Source organism: Lissotriton vulgaris, chromosome 11 (genome assembly GCF_964263255.1).
Source record: "Lissotriton vulgaris chromosome 11, aLisVul1.2, whole genome shotgun sequence".
In the NCBI taxonomy this organism is placed as follows: Eukaryota; Metazoa; Chordata; class Amphibia; order Caudata; family Salamandridae; genus Lissotriton; species Lissotriton vulgaris.
Window position 1 is genome coordinate 397,629,958 of NC_141699.1, and position 25,323 is coordinate 397,655,280.

The following is a 25,323-nucleotide window of genomic DNA, read 5'->3' on the forward strand; positions in this document are numbered from 1 at the left end:
CGTGACCCACAGAACACAGAACACAAGACAGAACAATGAACACAGAATTGGCCAAAAGGCAAGCCAAAATGGGTCTGTACACTTGTACTTAGTATAGACAGACAAAAATTAATCATTTAACACCGTTGCACAATGTGTTATAGCTTGAGTCTGGTGCATAGGGTGTTTGGGTGTCGACGACGTTTCGATGCCAACATTAAATTTAGGGCATCATCTTCAGGACAAACAAATAATGCATTGCTGTCTTGATAATAATGTATCACACCTTTTTAACAATTCTTTACATACAATTCTGTATTCACCCTGAATAGGGACCACTGTTCCCTATAACATGAAATTGCACAAGGTCCCTGTCTAAAATTCCTTTGGGTTCCCTTGTTCTGTATAATAGGACATATAATTCAAGCATGTGATAAATGGCTGCAGAGAAAAGCCAACAGAGTTCTGTGATCTATGGAGGAGAATTATGAATACTCATTAAGTAATCTGAACAGTTAACGGTTGTGACCATTAACTTCTGTCCCTACTTAAGAGGCTTCTTTTCCTAAGCAAGTATCCTTTAGGGATCCAACATATGTGTTTGCCTCTCCGAATTATGCTGCAATTTATGGAACTCCTTGGTTAAAGAGGCACACGTGAATTGGTTAACTCAAACAGTACATCAACACAGTTTTGTCATGATCATTTCTATGTTTGAGGTCGTTTTTGGTCTCTGGATGATGAGAAAAAGGATTAGACATCTAATTTAAGAGCGTCTTCTTTTAACATCATTGCCCCTGCAGTACTGTGCTTTTTCTCCAGTATTTGCTAAACCTGATGCTTCCTTACTTCCCTCACCCAAAAAAAATGTCATTGTGCTATCTCAAGGGAGCCTGGCACAGTTGTTACCTTTGGACACATTTATTCCTTAACATTGAAGATATGTACAATCCTATTTTCAAAATGGTGTATTTGTGTCTTTGTACTCCCCTGCTGGGACACCTTTGTTTTTTGTACCCAAGGAAGATCATTATTTTTAATCTTGCATTGTATTTATAATGGTTTAAATGATATCACGATCAAGGACAGATATCAATTACCACTTATAAAGGATATTTTAGAGTCAGATCCGGGTGCATAAGTCTTTACAAGGTTGACTTATGAGGCACTTATCATCCACTGCGCATAAATGAAACTGACAAATGGAAGAAGGCTTTCTTGACAGACAATAGAGAGGTCTGTGGGGTTGTGTATTTGAGAGTGTCTTTGTATATGAAGGTGAGTCCCTCTCCACGTTTGTGGAGGAAGTCCTGGAGTGCAATTTTGTATTCTACTGGGACGGCCACAACGATGTCAGGGGATGAGGCGGGGTTCATCCAGGTTTCTGTTAGCAAGCGAAGATCTGGCATACAGAGTTGCCAACTTCACTTCGCACATAGGCCCTTGGCCCTGAGGCTCCGGAGGCAGAGTCTTGCACGCAAGTGACGGCCTGATCGGTACAGCAGTAAACTCCTCTTCTCTCCTATGGCATACGAGGTCGCCAACTTCACTCTACACACAGGCATCAATCCCATTGGTGCAGCAGCCGTATCCTCACACCTTGCTACAGATATCCAACAGGACCCCCGACTGGACCTTGCTCCTTCCAAGCTCTCTCCTTCTTCCTCATAGGGTATACAGGTCTTAGCAAGCAGGCAGACAAAGGTTTACCAGGTTCCAGGGGCACGGGGCCTTGAATTTCCCTGGGTGATTTTCCCTCACCCAGCTGGGAGATTGACATGCCTTCGCACCCAGTACAGGTCACTAGCAGAAGTCTTTCAGAGCTGCTCCCCCTCGGTAAACAGCCTTACTGGCTCAGTTGGCAGTTGACACTTTTGGGGACATCAGGCACCCCTTCTTATATTCTAATTCCAGACACCAAATGTGTTTTAGGGTCTTAGTTTTTTAAGTTTGGGGGTCTACTTTCTATTCAAGTGCCCACTCCTCTGTCCTGCCCTTCCTCCAGAAAGCAGTCCATCACAGCAAGAGCAACTCCAAGTCTGATAGCCCAACATCAAAGGCCATGAGAGTGACTAGAGGTTCACACCTGGATGTCAGCCACAGTGATTTATGCATAAAAATGCTACCCAAGCACCCCAGATCCAGTATTGCAGTCTATCTAAAAGTCTGTCTAGTCTTTGAAGTCTGTCTGTTTAGTAGTTGTCTGTCTGTCCCTTGGTGTCTGTCTATCTGGCAGTCTGCTCATCTGGCTCTTGCGGTCTGCATGTCTGGTCCCTGCTGTTGGTCTACATAGCTGTCTGTCTGGCACTTACAGTCTGTTCAGTAGTCTGTCTTCTAATGCATGTGGTCTATCTATTTGGAGCTTGCAGTCTCTCTATTTAGTAGTCTGAGTGACTGGTCCTAAAAGTCTGTGTTTCTAGTAGTCTGTCTTTCTGGTTCCAGCAATCTGACTATCAAGGAGTCTGTTTGTCCGGTCCCAGATGTCTGTGAGTCCAGTGCTTGAAGTCTACCTAACTATAGTCAGTCTTTGTGGTCCAAATAGTCTGTATAGGAGTCTGTCTATCTGGTCCTTCCAGACTGTCTGTCTGAGAAGTTAAAACCCAACTGTCTTGTCAATAATTCTAAACTGGAGAGTGCCTCGAGCAACGGTGTGTCAGTCACAGGCAAGCTCCCTTGTCATTTGCTTAACTTTTCCCAGGCGTGAAGATAATTTAAGGTTGTTGTTCTGGCAAGATGTGCCTTCCTTTCCCTATAGTTTATTCCTCCTCTGTTCGACACAAAAAAAGCACTTCAACCTCCCATCAGGGGTAGCAAGTCCTATATAAATGCAAACCTCTTCTCTATCCCTCCACTTTCCTTCTTAATCCAAATAACTGACTAACATATCGACGACTCAAATGACTTTAATATTTTCACTATACTAATTCACCACTAATCCTTTGTGGGTTCCGGAGTAGCGCTTCAACACCCATCAGGGGTAGCAAGCGCTATATAAATTCAAACCATTTCCCCTGCTCTATCCCTCTGCTATCCTTCTTAATCTAAATAACTAACATATCAGCCACTCAAATCATTTTCATATTTTTTTTTCATATTTTTACTGTACTAATTCACCACTATACACTGTTATAGCATTCGTCCCGTTATCTATCGATCCTCTGTCTCTCTGTCCATTTTCCACCCTGCCTGCCTTTCACCCCATCTCTTTTTTCTGCACTTTCTTTCCTCTGCCTTTTCGTATCCCTTCCTCTTTTTTCTTCGACTGTTTATCTCTTCCTTTAACTCTGTCCGCCCGTCTGTCTCTCTGCCAGACTATCAGGGCCTGCGTCAGGCAGGCACTGGCGCGTCCCTGCTTTTTCGCTAAGCAGGAGCAGTGTGTGCCCGGCATCCTCCCCCCAGGGAGGAGGCTGTGCCAGTGAACAGAGCGAAGGTGCCCTGCTGGCAGTCACAGCTCCGCTTGGCAGAGGGAACAGACTGTTCTCGGCCCAAAGTTCTAGTACATCCTCCGCATTAACAAAGCGGGAGGAGGAAATTGCAGATCCTGGAACAACAAAGACAGGTTGTTTTCACTGAGGCTCCATTTCTGTCTCACACCCTCCCCGCGTTCCTCCGCATGCGGGACACGCCTCCTCCCAGCCATCCCACACGGAATTTGTTCCTTTCAGCGTCTTGTAAGATATAGTCTGTGCGTGTACAGAGTGTGTGTGTGTGTGTGTGTGTGTGCGCGCTCGCGCATGTGCAATGATAGGGTAAGTGCTAGGGTTACACTACATGCCAAAAAAGATTTTTTTTTATGTCCGGTGTTATAAGGGCTTTGAGACAGCCCTCTCCATCAATTGTCCTGTTTCAGTGCTATTCATATTTTTTTCTGCACACTAGAGCGTGCGGCAGTGGGTCACCCCACCACAACCGCGGGCTAACTTCACTGTGAGTTAGGGCATTTTCCCTTCCAATGAGCACATCCACACACAAAGCAGGTCCCTCGAGAGTCAGGGACTACTATGGCAAAGTGTGATTTTCTAGACCAAAAATATTTGTGCTTTTGGCAAAAGTTTTTTTACACAAATGAGGGCTCAGAGGTTTCTCCAACAATAATATTCTGCAAAAGTGATGAGAAAAAAAAGCATTGACAAAGCCAGAGGGCTGGCAGCCAACGCCTTGTCAATGAATGTTTGATCATGTAGACTGGGCAGGCCTTGGGGTGGTGGCTTAGACCGTGAGTTTGTTTGGGTTGGGTTTTGAGTGTCTAGGGTTGGTATTGTAATTACATTTATATAGCGCTTACTACCCCTGACGAGGCGTCGAAGCGCTTTTTCGGCAAGTAGCACGCTACTCCGGGACCACAGAGGATTAGTATTAATGGTAGGCAAGGGCGGCTCCTCCATGTGGGCGGTGGAGCGTTGCCCCACTGCTTTCTCGAAGTGCGAAAAGCAGCGATATAAAATGGTATGAATACCATTTTATATTACTGCTCCTCGCACTGCGAGAAAGCAGAAGTGTTTGGTGGCGGGAGGGTGGGCGGTCCTGCAACAGGGCAGGGGAGGAGTGGCTAGCCCAATGATGCGGGCCCTGACTGGGCCGACCAAACCGGTCATGCACACTCTGCCATTTTCTCCATGTAGGCTGCATCAATCAATTATACAGAGTTTTTATACAGCGCACTACTCACTGTGAGGGTCTCAAGGCGTTGGAGGGGTGGGGGGTGGGTGTAGGGTGCCGCTACTGCTCGAACATATTTACAACAAGGGGTGGCGAGGGCCAGAGTCTCTGAATTAAGCAGAAAGCTCTCACCCAGTCAAGAGATCAGGGCTAGATCCAACACCGTTTTTTAGCTCACTGCACCATCCCAGTTTCAGAACCTGGCTGTATGCAAATTAGTCTGTTCCTGTCCCAGTGCATGATGGGAACAGGGCAAACCAAACTACAAAAGCCAATTGTTACACTGGGAAGGAAACAAGCTCCCGGGGACCGGTTTCTGGCATTACAGCCGTCTTCGGCCCGGTTTGCTTGAATCCTGATGGTGCAATGAGCAAGGGTCTCACATCTGAGAATACCCTTCCACGCTTAGGGTGGACAAAAATATTTACAACAAGGGGTGGTGAGGGACAGAGTCTCTGAATTAAGCAGAAAGCTCTCACCCAGTCAAGAGATCAGGACTAGATCCAACACCGTTTTTTAGCTCACTGCACCATCCCAGTTTCAGAACCTGGCTGTATGCAAATTAGTCTGTTCCTGTCCCAGTGCATGATGGGAACAGGGCAAACCAAACTACAAAAGCCAATTCTTACACTGGGAAGGAAACAAGCTCCCGGGGACCGGTTTCTGGCATTACAGCCGTCTTCGGCCCGGTTTGCTTGAATCCTGATGGTGCAATGAGCAAGGGTCTCACATCTGAGAATACCCTTCCACGCTTAGGGTGGACAAAAATATTTACAACAAGGGGTGGTGAGGGACAGAGTCTCTGAATTAAGCAGAAAGCTCTCACCCAGTCAAGAGATCAGGGCTAGATCCAACACCGTTTTTTAGCTCACTGCACCATCCCAGTTTCAGAACCTGGCTGTATGCAAATTAGTCTGTTCCTGTCCCAGTGCATGATGGGAACAGGGCAAACCAAACTACAAAAGCCAATTCTTACACTGGGAAGGAAACAAGCTCCCGGGGACCGGTTTCTGGCATTACAGCCGTCTTCGGCCCGGTTTGCTTGAATCCTGATGGTGCAATGAGCAAGGGTCTCACATCTGAGAATACCCTTCCACGCTTAGGGTGGACAAAAATATTTACAACAAGGGGTGGTGCTCGAACAGCCAGGTCTTGAGTAGCCTCCTGAAGGTAAGTAGGTCCTGGGTCTGTGGCAGGTGGATGGGGAGGGTGTTCCAGGTCTTTGCGGCGAGGTAGGAGAACGATCTGCTGCCGGTGGTCGCTCTTCGGATGCGGAGGATGGTTGCGACTGCGAGGTTGGCGGAGCAGAGTTGGCGGCTCGGGTGTAGAAGGTGAGTCGACTGTTGAGGTATGCCGGTCCGGTGTTGTGGAGCGCCTTGTGTGCGTGGGTGAGGAGCTTGAAGGTGATCCTTCTGTTGATGGGGAGCCAGTGCAGGTTTCTTAGGTCGGGTGTGATGTGGCTGTGGGGAGGGATGTCGAGGATCAGGCGTGCAGAGGCGTTCTGTATGCGTTGTAGACGTTTTAGGAGTTTGGCTGAGGTTCCTGCGTGGATGGCGTTTCTGTAGTCTAGTCTGCTGCTGAAGGAGGGCTTGGGTGACCGGTCTTCTTGTTTCGAAGGGGATCCATCTGTAGATCTTGCAGAGCATGCAGAGGGTGTTGAAACAGGAGGATGAGGCTGCGTTGACTTGCTTGGTCATGGAGCATACATGCAGAAAATGGCCTCTCCATAAGCGCCTGGCTGGGCGCCGTCCCCACCAGTCACAACGCTGCCATTGCAGAGTTGTGCTTGGCTTAGGGAGGTGGAGGGAGGCTGCCTGCTTCCTGCGAGGAGCAGAGATGACGCAGGACAGATCGGGCCGGCTAAGGTAGGTTATTTCTTCTTTATAAATAAAATAAAATTATCCCCCCCCCCCGCACGACCCCTCTAGACCCCCAACCCACGAGTCATGCTGGCCGCGACTGATGGTAGGTGATGGTTTAGTTAAGACTTCAATGTGTGCTGTCCTGTGCTTTGGACAAAATGTGGGGTGAATGATTAAGGATTGGCTCGGGTAACCTTTAGTTTGAGTTGGGTTAGAGGTTTATTGTTACTGTCTGAGTGAAATTGTTGCACTGTGTTATGGAGAAGGCAGCTTTGCAAAAGATGTTTACAGTGGGGAACTGCATTAAGGTTGGGATTGGTGGGAGTTGGCTGGGTGTGTGGGACGTAGAGTGGGCAGGTTTGTCATTTGTCATGTCGAGTGAGTTGCTAAGGGTTGGTTATGGTGGAGTTAGGTTTGCGTTAGAGTGAATTTGTGCCAGTTATTATGCTATGGGTTAGTTTGCAGTTGAGCTATGGTTACGTTTGTATAATAGGCCGCTACTGCGCTGCTGGATGCAGAGAGGGCAGTTGTGGACATTATGATAAAAGTAGGCTGGAGTTATACTTCAGTAGTGCCGGATTAAACCCTGTGAAGGCCCCTAGGAATTAGAAATGTAGCCCTCCCCTCACAAATTATCTCAAAATACCCAATTATCCCGACTTTTTTCAAACAGCCAGTTGCCAGAAGACGAGCTTTTAAGAGACAAACTGTTATGTTAATCTGATGTCTCTGGTTTATGTGCTTTAAATTGTTAATGGGTACATTCAAATAAAACAGTACTTTCTCTACTGAGTCTTTAATGTAAAGTTTTCGTTTCTCTGAGTTTATTTTTCTCTATCTTTTGTTTTGGTAACAATATTTTAAAAAAGCGTGATTGTAATTTTTTTCAAGATCAAATCAATATTATTTTGATCCATTGTAATATGGCCACTAAAACGAGTGGGGCCCATAGGCCGCTACTTTGCCTCTTTGGCAATCTGACAACAGGTACACATTTTGTAGGAGAAACCCAAATAGTGCAGGGGCAAAGAGAGGTCAGGTGTAGAACTTATAATTAGGTTTAAGCCTATGGTTGGGTTGAGTTATTAAGAGTTAATTACGGTAGGGTTAGTTAAGGGGGTGGTTATGTGAGGCTCAATGTTGTGTATTAAGGTTGCAGCTGGACACGGTTACGGTTTGTGTGAGGTGTCTGTATAGCGCTGTGAATGGCGAGGGGTTGGTATGGATGCCAGGGTAACCGTTTCTGGGATAGGGTTTTACAAGGCTGGGGTTTATGTTTGGTTTAAAGCGATAGTTGATGTGAGAGTCCTGTGCAGTGGTTGGATTTGGGGCGGAGTTCGTTCGGATTGGAGTGAAGGAGAGGGAGAGAATGTGTGTGTGTGTGCGTAAGGCTTCTGTCGTGCCTCAGAATGGGAGGGGGCAGGCACATTGATAGTGTCCTCGCACGCACAGTTGACTCACGCAGCGTCTCCTTCGTGTCCTGACTACGCACTCCCGGCGCTCGGTTGCCATGGGAATGGCAGAGATGCTCTTCCTAATCAATAGATCTCAGGCGCTGCAGCAGCGCACAGTGGGCGCAATTAAAGAGTGACTGGGGCGCTGGGAGGCACACGTCCCGCCGAAAGAAGCAAGAATAGCAGATAATGCCCAGAGGCATCGGGTAATATCCAGGAGCACCTGGCAATCTGTGAGGGCACAGGGTAATGCCCGCCGTCACTGGGTGATGCCCTATCGCACCGCCAATGTTCCAGCCCATACTACAATGCCCTGTAGAATCGGATTAGGACCAGCAGCGCTGGGTGCCTCCGCGGGGCTCTGGGTTATGTCCAGGGACACTGGGTATGTCTGAGAACAGCAACACATGTCCAAGAGCACCAGATAATATCCAAGAGCGCCAGGAGATATCCAGAAGGAACAACAATGTCCAAGAGCAACAGATTACATCTGAAAACTTAAAACAATGTCCAGGAGCACGGTGAAATGTCCTGTGCCCCGGAGTATGCAAATGACATCCAGGAGCATCAGATAATGCTCAAGAGCACCAGTATATGTCCAGGGGCATCATATCATGCCCAAGAGCACCAGTATATGTCCAGGGGCATCAGATCATGCCCAAGAGCACCAGTATATGTCCAGGGGTATCATATCATGCCCAAGAGCACCAGGATATGCCCAGGAGCATCAGATAATATCCACGAGCACCGGGATATGTTCAGGGGCATCAAATAATGTCAGTGCTTTAAATGGAAAAAAATAAGGGCAGGTACTCATTAAATTGAGTTGGGGGCATGGCAAGTGGTCGGGTTAGAGGCAGGGTGAGACATGATGATAGAAACATTCCTATTGAGTATTCATTTTGCCCTTGACAGTTGTCCCAAACTTTCCATCTGTGCACATTAACAGGTACATATGCTAATAAAGGGTGGTGTGAAGTACTTCTGGGAGCAATGCAAGGAGCTTCTAAACCATGAATGCAGCCAAGCCATCAACAGTACCATTAGCACTTTCAGGCTAAGAGTCAATGTGCACCAGGACAAGAGAGACTGGCATAGCATCATTAATAACAAGTATTAGACGCATTTCTTTTCAAATACCTCCTGGGTGTCCTGATTCTCTTCCTCTCTGATTTACTTTCTCTCTCACACACAAGCATCCACACAACCAGGCAAATGCATACAAACAAGCAGACAAATACTCTCTACCAATCTTCACATCTCTAATCTCTCGATCCCTCCCCACTCATTTCTCTCCCATTTGTATCCATTTCTCTTGCTGCCCCACTCTCTTTACCACTAAGATATCCTATAATCCTCTACTATCACTCTTTCTATTTCTAATCTGCCACCTCCGTGCCTCTGTTACTCTTTCCATAGCCATCTCGATCTCTTCCCGATCTCTGTTTGCACTTACCCCTTCTGTCTCTATTTTCCCCCCTTTAAACTCTCATCTGATCCTTCTATCTCTGCACCCTCACTCTTTATCTTCTTTCACCCATTTCTTCTCCCTCTTCCCTCAGCAGAAGGCCACAGAGCCGGAGAGCTTGCAGGGGCAGGCAGTGAGCACTGCAGGGTCGTGAGCATGTGCAGAGTCCAGTAGGGCAGAGGTCAGGGGAAGAACAATACTTGCCTCTGATGGGCAGGTCAGTACACCTCCTCCCACCTCACCTGGGCTCCAGGCAGACCGCGTAGACCATCTCCACCACCTCATCCCTGTCAATGTCCCAGCAGGTGGACAGGGGTGGGGGTGGAATTGCAGGAGCAAGTGAGTCAGGCCTCAGTGGGAGGCCAAGCGTTTAATGGTACGGTCACTTATGCAGGCTCTCTTCCCTCTCACCCAGTCAGGCTGCACACATCACTGTGCCCCTGGCAGCCGATGTCCAATACACTAGCAAGACGGCCCAGCATTGAGGCCCGGCAGGGGGCGGCTGAGGACAATGAGAGCATCGGGTGTAGAGACTCACTCACCCCAGCGGCAGGCCTCCAGCAGCCAAAACGGCAAACATGCTGCCAAATAAACAGGGCACAGCCGGCCCTCAGGCATCGGCCCAGTGCACCACTGATCAATCAGAGTACTGGTACTCTCCTTGGCACTGGAAAAATGTAGCTACTCAGTACCTGTGAGTACCGGCCCATTTAAAACACTGGATAATGCCCAAGAGCACCAGGGTACGTCCAGGAGTATCAGATAATGTCCAAGAGCACCAGGGTACGTCCAAGAGCATCAGATAATGTCCAAGAGCCCCAGGTTATGTCCAGGAGCATCAGATAATGCTCAAGAGCACCAGGATACGTCCAGGAACATCAGATAATGTCCAAGAGCACCAGGGTACGTCCAGGAGCATCAGATAATGTCCAAGAGCACCAGGGTACGTCCAGGAGCATCAGATAATGCTCAAGAACACCAGGATACGTCCAGGAACATCAGATAATGTCCAAGAGCACCAGGGTACGTCCAGGAGCATCAGATAATGTCCAAGAGCACCAGGGTACGTCCAAGAGCATCAGATAATGTCCAAGAGCACCAGGTTATGCCCAGGAGCATCACATAATGCTCAAGAGCACCAGGGTACATCCAAGGGCATCAGATAATGTCCAAGAGCACCAGGATACATCCAGGATCATCAGATAATGTCCAAGAGCACCAGGGTACGTCCAAGAGCATCAGATAATGTCCAAGAGCACCAGGGTACGTCCAAGAGCATCAGATAATGTCCAAGAGCACCAGGGTACGTCCAAGAGCATCAGATAATATCCAAGAGCCCCGGGTTATGTCCAGGAGCATCACATTATGCTCAAGAGCACCAGGATACGTCCAGGAACATCAGATAATGTCCAAGAGTGGCATAACTGGGAACCAGCTTTGAGTCTCAGAGGCGGCTCAACATCCTGTGATTCTAGGTAAATTACTAAGGGCCTGTTTACAACTTTGGCGGTGTGGGAGCGGGCTGCCACACCAGTGTCCCGTTCCCACACTACCAAAGTTGACTTTCACCTGCCCACCATATTACGAGTGTTCTTGTGGTCTGGGGGTGGTGCTTTGGCAGTCCAGTAGTGGTGCAGTTCTAAGACTTATATGTGAGCCTTACATCTGCAGCACCAAGGGAGCACCAAAGCAAGTTCTAGCATGGCATGAACTGTGCAGTCCATGCTGTACAGGAACTGGGTGCGTGCACACAGGGGGCACACAGTGTGCCCCTCTGCATGTTTCCCCAGGCGCTGAGGCAACAGGAAGCCATTTAGGGCCCCTTTAGTTTCCTCACCGTCAGCATTTTCATGGTGTGAGCACTGCCATGAGACTGTTGGCAGTGTGGAAACTTGTAATATGCTTGGAGGTGCCACAGTGGCAGGGCCAAGCATATTGCAACCTCAGACTACTACCAGGGATTGCGGATCCCTGGCGGTTGAGGCAGTTCCATGGCAGTCCGACCGTCATAGTCGTAATACAGCAGTCCCCGACCAACACCGCAGGTTAATCTCCCAGTGCCAACCAAAAATGAAAACGTCCTTATGTAATGTAACTGGTGCTCATGTAAAGCGCTACAATACCTTCGGGTTGGGTTTGCACTATATAAAATTGCAATAAAAAACAAAGGAGAATCAGGTTATGTCCAGGAACATCAGATACTGTTGAAGAATACCAAGTTATGTCCAGGAGCATCAGGTAATGCCTTGGAAATCCAGGTGATATCCCGGAACACTGGATACTGTTCTGGAACACCAGAATATGTTCATGAGCAGCGGATAATGTGAAGGAGTACTAGATCATTTTAAGAGCACAAACTAATGTCCAGAACACTGAACAACTATTTGGTCACCAGATTATGTGCAGAACAACTGAATAATATGTGGAAGTACCGGATAATGTTCTGGTTCAATAGATCAGCACAGAGTGACGGCAAGAAGAATCAGAAAAATACCAAAAGGAACATTCAAAAGGTCCAGGAATTGTCCACAAGGGACCGGCAATATCTACTAGCACCGATCAATGTCCAGTAGCACCGGAAAATCTCAATTAGAGCTGGGCAATATGCTGAAGCACCATTTAAATATTTTGAAGCACCATATGCTGTTCTGTAGCACTGCATAATGTTCTGAAGACCCAAATAATACCCAGGAGCACCAATGAATGCCCTGAAACACCAGATAATGCCACAAAGTCCATATAATGCACTGTGGTATCAAATAATGTTCGGAAGCCCCAAATAATGTATTGAAGAACCAAATAATGGCATGAAGCATACAATAATGTTCTGTAGTACCAAATAATGCCCTGAAGCACCGTATCATGCCATACATCACTAAATACTGTCCCGGAGTACCAAATAATGTAACAAAGCATACTATTGGGATCTTGTCCCAAGAGGTAGTGAAGGCAATGAGCCAAGGGTTACTCACGGATGTGGTAGTGTCACAGATACAGTCTTGTACAGTAGATAACACTCAATAAAGTAAATGTCCAATCAGACCTAGTATTTAGAAAATGAATAGGTCTTTTTCCAGATAGGTAAAAAAGAGCAGTTCGATTATGTGTGTACACAAACACAGAAGGGGATTCCACCTACTGGAGTCGAGTTACTACCCCAATGCAATTATAATGCTTAGATGGACGATACTACAATAAAATATCATGGTGCCCTATGGCGAATAGTATTCTATTGAGAAACTGTCTTGGTTTTCTCAGCAGCAGTTGTGAATTTTTGGATTAACTACAAACCTTGTTTATTTCAGCTAGTCAAAGGAGCAACATTCAATCAAGTTAACACATTTTTCTTTCTTCTGTATTAGTTCCTTTGTGGTCCTGGGAGAAAGGCTGGACAACTTAATGTGTTCGAGCCTGTGTGGTACAGTAGCCACTAAAAAACAGCCCAAAACAAAGTAAGCAAACACAAGGAGATGATGGACGGAGTGCTGAAAGTTTTCAGATACTCACTCCCAGTCACAGATCTGGGTTGAATCCATCATCATTCTTTAGCTCACTTCGCCACCTCAGTTCTGATCCAAATCAGTCTTGACCTTGTGTCTCATGGGAATAGTCCAGCCTGAACTGCCAAGCCAGGTCTGCCCTGAACCGGAAACAAGCATCCTGGGCCTGGTTTCTGGGTAACACCCTTCATCAACCAGGCTAGCTTAAACCCAGTGGCAAAGTGAGCAAGGGACATACGTCTGAGCAAGGGCATACCCTACCAACTTAGGGATGATGGACGGAGTGCTGAAACTTTTCAGACACTCACCCCCAGTCACAGATCTAGGTTGAATCCATCAACATTCTTTAGCTCACTTCCCCACCTCAGTTCAGACCCAGCTATATGCAAATCAGTCTTTTTTTTTTAAAAACATTTTTATTTGCATTTTTTCATATTGCAGCAAAACAGTCATGTCATCACTGGTCAACATTCCCCGACCGTCAACAAGCAGCTGGCCGCCTTCCTCGAGATGAACGGATCCCTCGACCCCTCGCAGTCGGGCTTCCGGGCCAACCACAGCACCGAGACCGCCCTGATCGCAGTCACTGATGACATCCGAGCGCTGCTCGACAACGGAGAAACAGCGGCCCTCATCCTCCTCGACCTCTCCGCGGCCTTCGACACTGTCTGCCATCGTAACCTAGTACAACGCCTCAGCAACGTCGGAGTCCAGGAGAAGGCACTGGAGTGGATCATCTCCTTCCTCGCCGGAAGAACACAGAGAGTCCGCCTCCCCCCGTTCAGATCTGAAGCCACCAAAGTCATCTACGGCGTCCCTCAAGGCTCCTCGCTCAGTCCAACCCTCTTCAACATCTACATGAGCCCCCTCGCAGACATCGCACGCCAGCACAACCTCAACATCATCTCCTACGCCGACGACACCCAGCTGATCCTCTCCCTTACCAACGACCCCGCCACCGCCTGAGCCAACCTTCACGAGGGGATGAAAGAGGTAGCCGAATGGATGAAGAACAGCCGCCTGAAACTGAACTCAGATAAGACGGAAGTCCTCATCCTGGGATCCTCACCCGCCGCTTGGGACGACTCCTGGTGGCCCCCCGCCCTAGGCAGCGCACCCAAACCAACAGACCACGCACGCAACCTGGGCTTCATCCTGGACTCCTCCCTCTCCATGACCAGACAAGTCAACGCTGTCTCCTCGTCGTGCTTCAACATCCTGCGCATGCTACGTGAGATCTTCAGGTGGATCCCCACCGAGACCAGGAAGACGGTCACCCAGGCCCTCGTCACCAGCCGTCTGGACTACGGCAACACCCTCTATGCCGGAACCACCGCCAAACTCCAGAAGAGACTCCAGCGGATCCAGAACGCCTCAGCACGACTCATCCTGGACATCCCCCGTCGCAGCCACATCTCCGGACACCTGAGAGATCTGCATTGGCTCCCGATCAACAAGAGAATCACCTTCCGTCTCCTCACCCACGCACACAAAGCCCTACACAGCCAAGGCCCAGGATACCTCAACAGCCGCCTCAACTTCTACGCTCCCAAACGCCAGCTTCGTTCGACCAGCCACGCCCTCGCCGCCGTCCCCCGCATCCGTAGAGCCACCACAGGGGGACGGTCCTTCTCCTACCTCGCCGCCAAGACATGGAACTCCCTCCCCACCCACCTCCGCCTGACCCAGGACCACCTCGCCTTCAGGAAGCAACTCAAGACCTGGTTGTTCGAGCAGTAGCAGATCCCCCCCCCCCAGCGCCTTGAGACCCTCTGGGTAAGTAGTGCGCTATATAAATACGATAATTGATTGACCTTCCACCCTCCACCCCCCCAGCCACACCATTAAAAACAATACATCATTATACTTCCCGCACCATGTTACTAACACAGTCTGTACCCCAATCGGCCGTGCCCCATCCGAATGCCCTCGGAGCTCTCCTGTCCTTAAATGTGTCTTCCTCCTACTGCCCTTCTCACAGTCCCCCATCAAGGCCACAATACCTCCTCCATCTACTCCAGACTCTGCCAAATTTCTTAGGACAGCCCCGTGCTTTGTATGTGACCCTCTCAGCCGCCATATAAAGGTCTAGGCCTCTTCGCCATTCCTCTATCTGTGGTGACGTAGCTGCCCCCCACTACTTTGCCACATCCCTCTTAGCTACCACCAAGGCCAGGACCAGAAATATCAATAACGGGCGGGCGAGATCTACATCGTTGGTCATACCCAGCAGGACTAGTTTTGGATCTGTTGGCAAGGGCGCTTCCAGGACCTCACCCAGTTCTTTCAGAATCGCTACCCGGTAAACCTGAATCATCGGACACGACCAGAGTGTATGGTAGAATTCCCCTCCTTCTTGGCCGCATCTTAGGCAGTTTGTATCTCCTATCTTTACAATTCTATGTAAATGTACCCTATCGAAGTAGGTCCTATGGAGGACGTTAAACTGTATAAGCCTCAGCCGGGATTTCATTGCTACCTCTCTTGGATGCATAAGAACAGTGTCCCAGTCTGCCTCATCCATTGCACCCACTTCACACTCCCACTTACTGCGAAGGGTACCTATGCCATCTGGCATGTTATTCATAGGGTCTTATATGTAAGGGACACCGCTCTCTCTGGTATTTGTTCTTGCAGTAGGCGGCCCTCTAGGGGTGCGTATTCAGGGAGTGTGCCTTCCGTGATCCCCTCTGCCTGCCATGCATGTCTCAGTTGAACGTATTTAAAGTATTGTGTGGGGAGGAGGGCAAACTCCGTTCTCAAGACCGGGAACGACTTCAGCGCCCCCTTCGCAATCACGTCTCCTAGGGTCGTGATTCCGATGTCATCCCACTTTTTTAACCCTTTCAGTTTATTCAGCTCTTTCAGCCATGTGCAGTGCCATATGGGCGTTTGTCTGGTGGGCTTCTTCTCCCATCCTATGAACTTATTTGCTCTATTCCATAACATCAGCGTAAGCCTTGTAGCTGGCAGCAGTCTCCCCTTCCCTTTGCCCCTGTATAGATAGTAGTTATATGGGCAGGTACCCATAACATACCTCTCCAATGCGTATGTGGGGTGTGCGGCCGGGGCATGAAACCAGTCGTTGATGGCCACCAAGTGTTCTGCCCAGTAGTAAGCCTCAGCGTTGGGAAGTAAAATCCCCCCACTATATTAGTGTCTCTGTAGGGTTGCCAGTGCTACTCTAGGTTGTTTGCCGAGCCAGAGGTACGTGCAGACTTCCGAGTTTATTCCCTTAAATACCCTTCGAGGGAGGGAGTAGTATTCGTTTTGGAACGTGTATAGAAGCTTGGACAACGTCATCATTTTGAACATGGCCGCGCGGCCTAAGAGCGTGAGGGGAAGGAGCTGTCATCTATTTGCGTCCTCTACAAAATTACGTATAATTCGTCCGACATTCTTGTCGTATGAGGTGTTTCTATCTAGCGTCATGAATACACCAAGGTAGGTGAAGCCTTCTGCCGTCGTTTGCAACCTCTCTGGAAGGGTCGTCCACTGTTCTCGTCCTCTAGGATCACATAGCACTGACTTATGCCAATTGATCCTATAACCCGCATGCGCTCCATAGCGTTCTAACTCTGAGAAAAGCACCGGTATCGTCGTGGCAGGGCGTGTAATATATAGGAGGACATTGTCCGCGTAGAGGGATATCTTTTCCTTCGCGGCGTCTAATGGTCACAACTGAAAACCCCTGATGCCTGGATGCTGCCGGACTGCCGCTGCAAGCACCTCTATCGTCAGCGCAAAGAGCAAGGGGGACAGGGGGCATCCCTGACTGGTTCCCCGTCTTACTGGGAAATCCCAGGATATGATCCCATTCACCTTAACCCTGGCCCTGGGGTCTGTATAAAGCAGTTGCACCCATTGCCTGAAATTTGGGACGAAGCCCAGCCTTATCATAACTCCCTCTAGGAAGGGCTAGTGAACCGCATCGAATGCTTTCTCAGCGTCAAGCGATAGGAACCAGTGGGGGTCTTGTCTCTTGCTCACCCCCTGTAGCCAGTTATGCGACCGTCGGAGATTGAATCTAGTCGCCCTACCCGGGAGAAACCCCGTCTGGTCCAAATGGACCAGGTCTGGGATCACCCTCCATAATATGAGCGCCAGTACCGTTGCCAGGAGTTTCACTTCAATATTTAGTAGAGAAATAGGACGGTAAGAGGAGCATTCCTCTGGCGGTTTATCTTCCTTAAATATTGGAATAATCGTGGCCATGCGGAGGTCCAGAGGAAGTTCCCCGTCCTGTAGTGCCCCCTCAAAGAGCCCCTACAGGTGCCGAGCCAAAAGGTCTGCCGTTTTCTTAAAGAATTCTGCCGGGAAACCATTCGGGCCGGGGGATTTCCCTGCTCGTAATTTAGCCAGGGCTTGTTTGATTTCCTCCAGCGTAATGGGTGCCTCCAGGTCTTTGAGATCTGTGTCCGTCAGTGCTGGGAGTTCAAGATGCTCCATATATTTCATGGCATCCGCTTGTGTTCCCAGGTCTCTCGCCTCATAAAAGGACTGGTTGTGCTTAGCAAAAGCATCCGCGATCTGGACGTCCGAACCCGTTAAGTTCCCTTGGGTGTCGCGCACTTGTTCAATCCACCTGGCATCTCTCTATTTCCTGCTCAGCCATGCCAGTAGTTTGCCCGATTTGTCTCCTACGTCATACAGACGATGCAATGTCGCCAGTGCCTGCGTTTTGGCCTCCCCCGTTACTAGTTCTCTGTATTGACTTTGGGTATCCATCTATTTACGTAGAATCCCTGTATCTTTAGTACCCTGGTATTCCCTTTCTAGCTCCAATATTCAGGCTTCCAATGTCTCAAGCTCTCTCTGGACGTCTCGGGTCGCCTCGGCCAGCCTATTTTTTGCCCTGTCTCTCATGATTGCTTTGAAGGTCTCCCATAGGACCACTTTGGACGTCACCGAGCCCTCGTTTTCTGCTATGCAGACTTTGACATCTGCTCTAATACCTTTCAGTATTTTTGGGTTCTGTAAGTCCCAGGCTGACAATCTCCAGGTCCCCTGTCTTTGAGTCCGTCTTCCCACCTTGACCATGAGCGGTGAGTGGTCCGATATCCCCCTGGCTTTGTACTCGGTAGTGTCCTCTCTCGACATAACATGTCTGGCAAGGAATATATAGTCTAGTCTAGAGTGGACCCTATGTGCGTTTGAAAAAAAGAAATAGGCTCTATTATCCGGGGGCAGCCACCTCCAAATGCCTGTTAGCCCGATAGCCTTGATCGTGTCAGCTAGGGCCGTCGGGGTCTGGTCTCTGATCCTGTCTCCTTTTCTATCTAGGGTCTGAGTCATCACATCATTGAAGTCTCCCCCCAGTATCTGTATAGTGTCAGCTGAATTAAGGAGGACCTCCGTTACCCCTGACAGTGTGGCTGCTTGTAGTTTAGGAGGTGCGTACGCTGATATTATAGTACATTCCTTCCTTTTCCAGGTGCCCCTCACCCCCACATATGTCCCCAGTGGGTCTGCCCAGATCTGATCCACCCTGAATGGTTGGTTCCGCCTAATCAGTATCGCCACTCCTCTCGAGCCTTTGGTAAATCCTGCATGCGTCAGAACTTTGTATTGCCCTCTCGCCAGGAAACTGCAGTTGCTACCCATGAGATGTGTTTCTTGTAACAATACGATGTCCGGGCCTACCTTTTTGATGTACGTGTTCACTAGGCCCGCTTGATCTTACTGCCTAAGCCATTTACATTCCATGTTAATATTGAGAGCCCCTCCAGATCCTGTCTCTGTTCCATGTATCTATCCGACATCCTGCCACAACCTGCTGTGGATGGTGTTCTGGTCCCTCACTAGTGGAGTGTCCCGTGCTGCGGCATATGTGATCTTTCTGACATGTCCCGGTCTCTCCCCCTCCCCCCTCACCACCCCTTCCCTCCCTCCTCCCTCCCTTTTCTGTCCCCCAACTTCCCCAACCTGAGTACATGCACAACTCCCTCCTTAACCCCCTCCCCACCTCCCCCCCCCCTTCAGTCCCATCTTCCACAAAAACAGGACTGTCGGCGGAGAGGATCTTTCGCCCTCCCGTGTAACGCCCCCTTCATCCTACTCTTGCAATCTGTGTAGTGAGCATGTAAAACATTCCCACCAGATCAACCGGAAAAGTCAAAGGAAGGAAACAGTACATAGAAAAAACAAAGAGCAAAACAATAGGCAAACGGATGTATCAACTTGCGTGCCCCTGTGGCGATGAGCTGCAATCTCTACTGCCTAAGTCGCCACCGATCAAGAGTGTGAGTCCTGGGTTTCAGTTCTCGGGTCTTCTGTCCGTCCCGATGCATCTTGTTCCATCTCTCGGATCGCCGCCACTAAAGGATGCAATGAGCGCGTCTCCTCCTCTTCCCCTTCGGAGGAGCGGCCCCAAGTCTCGTCTTCTCCTTCAGAACGGGAATTCCTCTCCAGGCATCGGAACCGAGATCCCGCCGCACCTCCTCCTCCCGGTGAGGCCGAGTTCCTTATCCGGCGTCCTGACGAGGCGCTGCCTGGATATGGAGTTATCTGTATTCGTCTCCTACTTCTCGGTTTCTTTGGTCTCTGTGTTTTCGGCGAACCCCGCTGGAATCCACTTTCCGCCAACCCGTCCACCACTCTATGCCATTTCGGCCTCTTCTCTGCGGAATGTCGGACGTTCCTCCAGCCAGTGCCACACATCTTCCGGATGGTTGAAGAAGTGTGTTCTGTCTTCGAATATCACTTTCAATGTCGCCGGGAAGAGCAGCATATATGTGAGATGTAGGTCTCTCAGCTTCGCTTTTACTGCATCAAAGGATCTCTGCTGTTTTTGCACCTCTTGGCTGTAGTCCGGGAATATCATAATGTGTGTGTTGTCCAGTCGGATCTCCCCCAGCTTTCTGGCCTCACGGAGTATCAAGTCCCGATCTGCGAAATTGAGGAAGAGGGCAATGACCGGTCTAGGTCTTGCTCCCTCCGGTGGCTTCACCAACAGCGCCCTGTGCGCCTGTTCGATCACAAAGCAATTCGAGAATTGTGTCTTCGGGAAGGTTTTCTTTAGCCAGGTATAGAGGTAGGTCGCCATGTCCGTCCCTTCGATGCCTTCTCTAAAACCCACAAAGCGCAGGTTGTTACGTCTCGCTCTATTTTCTGCATCGTCCACCTTCCACAGTAGTTGGCGATGGGAGGCCTGGAGTTCTGCCATGTCTTTCCGCAGGGTAGTGAGTGAGTCTTCCGCCTCACTTATCCGCGTCTCCGCAGTGATCACCCTCTCCGTTAGATTGCGGAAGTCCTGCCTCAGTAGTGTCACCTCCGAGCCCACTTCCCCAATTTGACCTCCAAGGCTGCCCGGAACTCTTGTATGTCAGTCCTGGACGCTTGAATTGCCCCCATCAGTAAGTCAGTGTCCGAGCGTGAGCTTGAGGGTGTAACCACCGCCGGTGGCCGGGTCGTGGCGTAACTGTCCATAGTCCCCTGCCTGGGGGTTTTGGCAGCCATGTCCTTTTTCCCCATTTCCGACACCTCCACGCGCACCTACTCGTGGACTGCTCCCTTACGTATATTTCCCAACCTCTTCTCTGGGTATTGGGGAGGGTTCATCTTCTGTCTCTACCTGCGCATGGGCGTGACTCGGCTACTTCCCCTCTTCGTACCTGGGGTTCCCGTCGTCGAGCCTTTCTGTTTCCTCGTCTGCACCCTGTCCTATGTCATCAGCGGGTCTTCCCTAGTCCTTCCCGGACTACCCGGGGGCCTGTATTCATTGGCGTGCAGGGCCCAGACCTGGGGGCTCGGAACTCGCATATATGGTCCACGATGCGTCGCGCCAGTTCTCTTGTATCGGCGATAAGGCCTCCCTCGTGCCTGGACACTGTTGTTCCGTCCAGCTCACTAAAGCCCGATCTTCCCCTACTTCTTCCCAGTGTTAAGCTGTCGTCTTTTCTGCTGGTCGCACATAGCCTCTGGCCTCGGTATGGCGACAGGGTGTACTTATGTCCTTGCCAGGGCCTGGTCGGCCTTCACCCCTATCCCAGAACAGATATTGCTGGGGGCCGGCCTCAAGCTGTGTCCACGGCCCTGGTCGGGTCTTGTGTCGCCGCGGCTTTTTACTATTCTGGGCTTATCTCCTTCTTCCGGGAGCCTCGCTACCCTCTTGGGTCCCCCTTCCTCGTGTTCGTATCTTCAGCCCTCACTGTCGAGGCCCCCTCAGGATCTATCAATGCACGAGTGAGTCTGGTTGCGATCAGGGGTCAAGAAGTGTCTCGTGGGCCTGCTTCACGCTTGTGCCCCTCTGTAGATCACTGCAGCCCCGCAGGTGTGCCTCGCTGCCCTCCTCTGTCCTGCCCCAGGTGTTGCTGGATAGCGCGTGTCCCTACCGTTGTCGTCGGCTCTGCCGCCGCCCGGGATTGTAGTCCGCTCCGGAGTGCCGGGGTGCTTCGCGCTTCCAGCCGAGGCCCAGCCCCGGACGTTCCGCCAATCTCCGTGTCTCGGATATGCGCTGCAGCTGCGGGGGCAGATTTCTCCGCTTCTCGGCCTTTCTCCGTCTGCTCCTGCGTTGAGAGCTTCGTAGCGCTGTGATCTGGGCCCCGGTCCGTCTCTTCGGCCTCCACCTGGATCTCACGTACGGGCGCCCTTCACAGTCTCGGCCTACCTCCGTCTCTCAGGGTCCGGTTGCCATCTTAGCTTCGGCGTCTGAGCTCACGTCAGCTCCGGCTCCAGATTTCCCCCATCCATGATTGCGTTGGCTGCCTACTGCGGACTCCAGGGCTTGTCGGGTCTGTCCCGGTCTCGCCGTCACTCTCCCGGGGCTTCTTAAGAGGCTTTTAACGTCGGATCTGGAGCAGCTTATCAGGAGCTACATCGGCGCACGTCCTAACCGGCCATGCTGGTGGCCATGCCTATGCAAATCAGTCTTGACCCCTGTGCCATGTGGGTCTCGTGCTCTCCATGCCACTGGAGACAAGCTATCCTGGCTGATGAGGGCTGAAAGCCCGAAACCGGTCCTAGGATGCTTGTTTCCAGTCCAGGGAGGACCTGGCCTGGCAGTTCGGGCTAGACTGTTCCCATTGGGTGCAGGGTCAAGACTGATTTACCTATGGCTGGGTCCAAACCGGCATCGCATGGTGAGCAAAAAAACGATGGATTTGGGCCCAGATCTCTGTACTGGGGTGAATGTATGACATTGTTCTGCATTCTGTCCATCAATTGTTCTTTTTGCATTTGTCACCCCGAGTGGGAAGGGTATGCCCAGATGTGGGTCCCGTTCTCTCCATGCCACTGGAGTCAAGCTATCCTGGCTGATGAGGGCTGAAACCCCGAAAACGGTCCTAGGATGCTTGTTTCCAGTCCAGGGAGGACCTGGCCTGGCTGTTCGGGCTAGACTGTTCCCATCGGGCGCCGACTCGGCGATGCTGCAAACCAAAGTAAGTGCTTTTACTGATTTATTTCCTTACTCTCCACTTTCCCGTCGTATGTCACACTCCACTACCCCCCACCCAGTCCCTCCCCACAGCATTACCTGTGCGAGCCACTACTGATGCTCAGTGTCACTCACTAATCCTGCAGAAGCGAGACAAACCTAGACTCTAGTTCCCAGTTCCTCCCTAGTACCGGAGGCCTGAGCGAGAGATAACTCGCCAGGGCCCCGGCCCCAGTGGGGAAATGGGAATGGGATGACAAGAGAGAGAGAGATGAATGAGATGTTCTCCGGCAACCGGGATTCCCTTCTTGACTTTGGAACCGTCCTGCTTCCTTGGACCTTCTACAAGAAGAGGGGAGAGAACAGCCTTACTACTAAATACTCCACTCTGTAGTTACCCACTGTAGTTCTACAACTCCCCACTTCCACCCAACCAGATTCAATACCCAATGGAGTCCTTTTTCCCGCCTTTGATGCTCCCTCTCTCTTGTGTATTCTGTGGTGTGGTCCTGTGCCTTAAATGAAAAGAATAAATAATGTATGTTTTCCTACTTGGTCATACGATCTAGATATCAGGTAAGTAAGTGTAATACATACCGAGGCCTTTTCTCAGTGAGGTTGTTTTACCTAGGTGACAGTACGCCTTGGCACCAGCTCCTTTCACAGAGTACCGGGTACTCAGTGTTGATGCACTTTACCAGTTATGACAAACATGCATACTTCAATACACATACGTATATCTGGTATACATGAGCCTGCATGGAGATTTTCATAATATTTTTATAAGCCACACAAGTATAGCCGTAGTGCGGTAGGATTATACATGCATAGCAAAGCATTAAACACAACTGTTATTTCAGAACTGTTGCATTGGTTACTTGTCTGCCACAGCTTTGGTAAAAGTGTTATGTCTAAACACTTTTGTACCAGAGTTCATGCTTAAACATTTATAAATAGTCTCTGTTTGTCTTTAAATCAAGAGTGCCTCCATTTTTTAAAGGTTCGAGTAAATGCTTCCAAAGCAAATAGCAAGCATTAACTCTACACCTTGACCCTTCTTGGCAGGGTTCTGCGCACATGTTTCCAAGGTAAGTAGCGATTGTTAATGAGAAGCGTTATGGCACAAGCGTGTTACCACTTTTAATCATATATGTCTGTAATGTTTTTGTAGAGCTGCCCATATGATGGCGGCGAGGGAACAGGGACTCGAAAAAATGATACTGGCGAGGGAACAGGAACTCAGGAGTCGCTGCTCAAAGATGTAGCTGCTCAGGAGAGTAAGCGGCATCTGAGTAGTGGGCATGGCTCAAATAGGAGCTGCACCCAACACAGCAGCCTCATCTTGCGAGCTCTTGCTCCTGTTTCTGTTGCAGCCTAGCATTGGGTCACTACTGCTAGCTGACATAGCGGGCCCACCAATGCCTGCTGCAGACACGTGATGTGATGCAGATGCAACTCTGAGCTCCATGGGCACCATGGATACAAACGGCCTCTGGAGACTCCATTTGGGATGGTGGCAGGCCCAACAAGCTTGTATCCTAGGCCTAGCCGGTTGGGATCATGATTTTCCATTTTTGAGGGCACTCAGGTTGAATACCTTCATTGGACTGAAAAGCCTACCCATTAAAACTTACATTTAGGATCAGAAACTAAGAATAATTTTAGGCTTGGTTGACTGAGGAATGGTAAGACCTAGCAGGATTGTTCAAAAAGTTCCAGAACCAGAGTGACAAATACAACAAATGATAACAACCCTAAAGTCGGGGAAGAAGAAGAATGTCTCTGACACCCTCTGGGATTGTACACTGGGAAACATAGGTCCTCTAGAAACTAATATTTACGGTACGGTCAGGGACAATGCAAGCTGACCACGCAGTCAGTCTGGAATGCTCCTCTGTAGGTCCTAAAATGCAGCCCTTTAAAGAACATGTTTTACATCACAAGTAAAACATTCATTAGAACTTTAAAAAGATAACATAGTAACAGTGTAGCTAGGCATCATCCTCTTTTATTGGCTGCTCCTCTTGCAAAATCTAAGTTACTTGCACATCTGGGTAAGTACTTACCCTGCTTTGGGCAGAGACCATGGGTCGATTGACCATGGTCAATTGGCCCACAAGCTTTCTTTATATTTTCAAAATTCCTCAGATTATAGCAGAGTAAATCTCACAGGTCTTTCCACCTTCTTCCCAGTTTGCTTCAGATAGGAGTAGTGCTTTTAACTGGACATTGACAAACATGGATTGCACCCAGATATCATAAATAAAAGGGAGTTGAGGAAACATACAGGCAGAAACAGGTTTTCCAGTGAGCAAGTAGCGATTCTCCTAGTTCACCAACACCATTGAGATTTCAGCAGTGATCCAAGGGCCGAAAGGCAAAAGTTGTTGCATCTGCAGGGGTCAACGATGACCAGCAGGTGAACGAACCATCACTTTTTCCAAGCACAAATATTTCGCGACGTGTATATTAAGCCACAAAAATACTGAAATCCGAAACAATTGTCTTCGACATTGAGCAGCAAACATGAAAATTGAAAGTGTGCTCCTGTAGATTTAGAAAGGGAGAAAGAAAATATTGTGAGATGTGGCAGACTACAAGCAATGTTAAATCTCAAAAGTGTAACTAGAGGGGGGCTCCAGTGAACAGGGGAGGTACAAAAGCGTGTGTCTTATTGCTGAATAGAAGACAAAAAAAATTAAGATCTCATCCAAAACGAACAAATTATTATCAAACTAGGTAAAACGTGGTAAAGTAAGCCATATTTGTACTTCATGTGACAAAAAGCATCGCTTAAATAGTGCAAAATGGAGATTATTTTATTTGTTCGAAGTGGAACGCTTCTTCTCAAGGACTTCTCCCTCCCTGCATTTGATAGGGTCAATCCATTTTTCCCTCAAGGTCAAAAACTTGGCTGTAATATCAGACAAGTAAAGAACCCAGGCCCTTCAAATTATGAATGTTAACATGAACTATTTTTTCAATTTGCGAAACTTTGTATCGTCTTTATCCTTACTTCCAAACA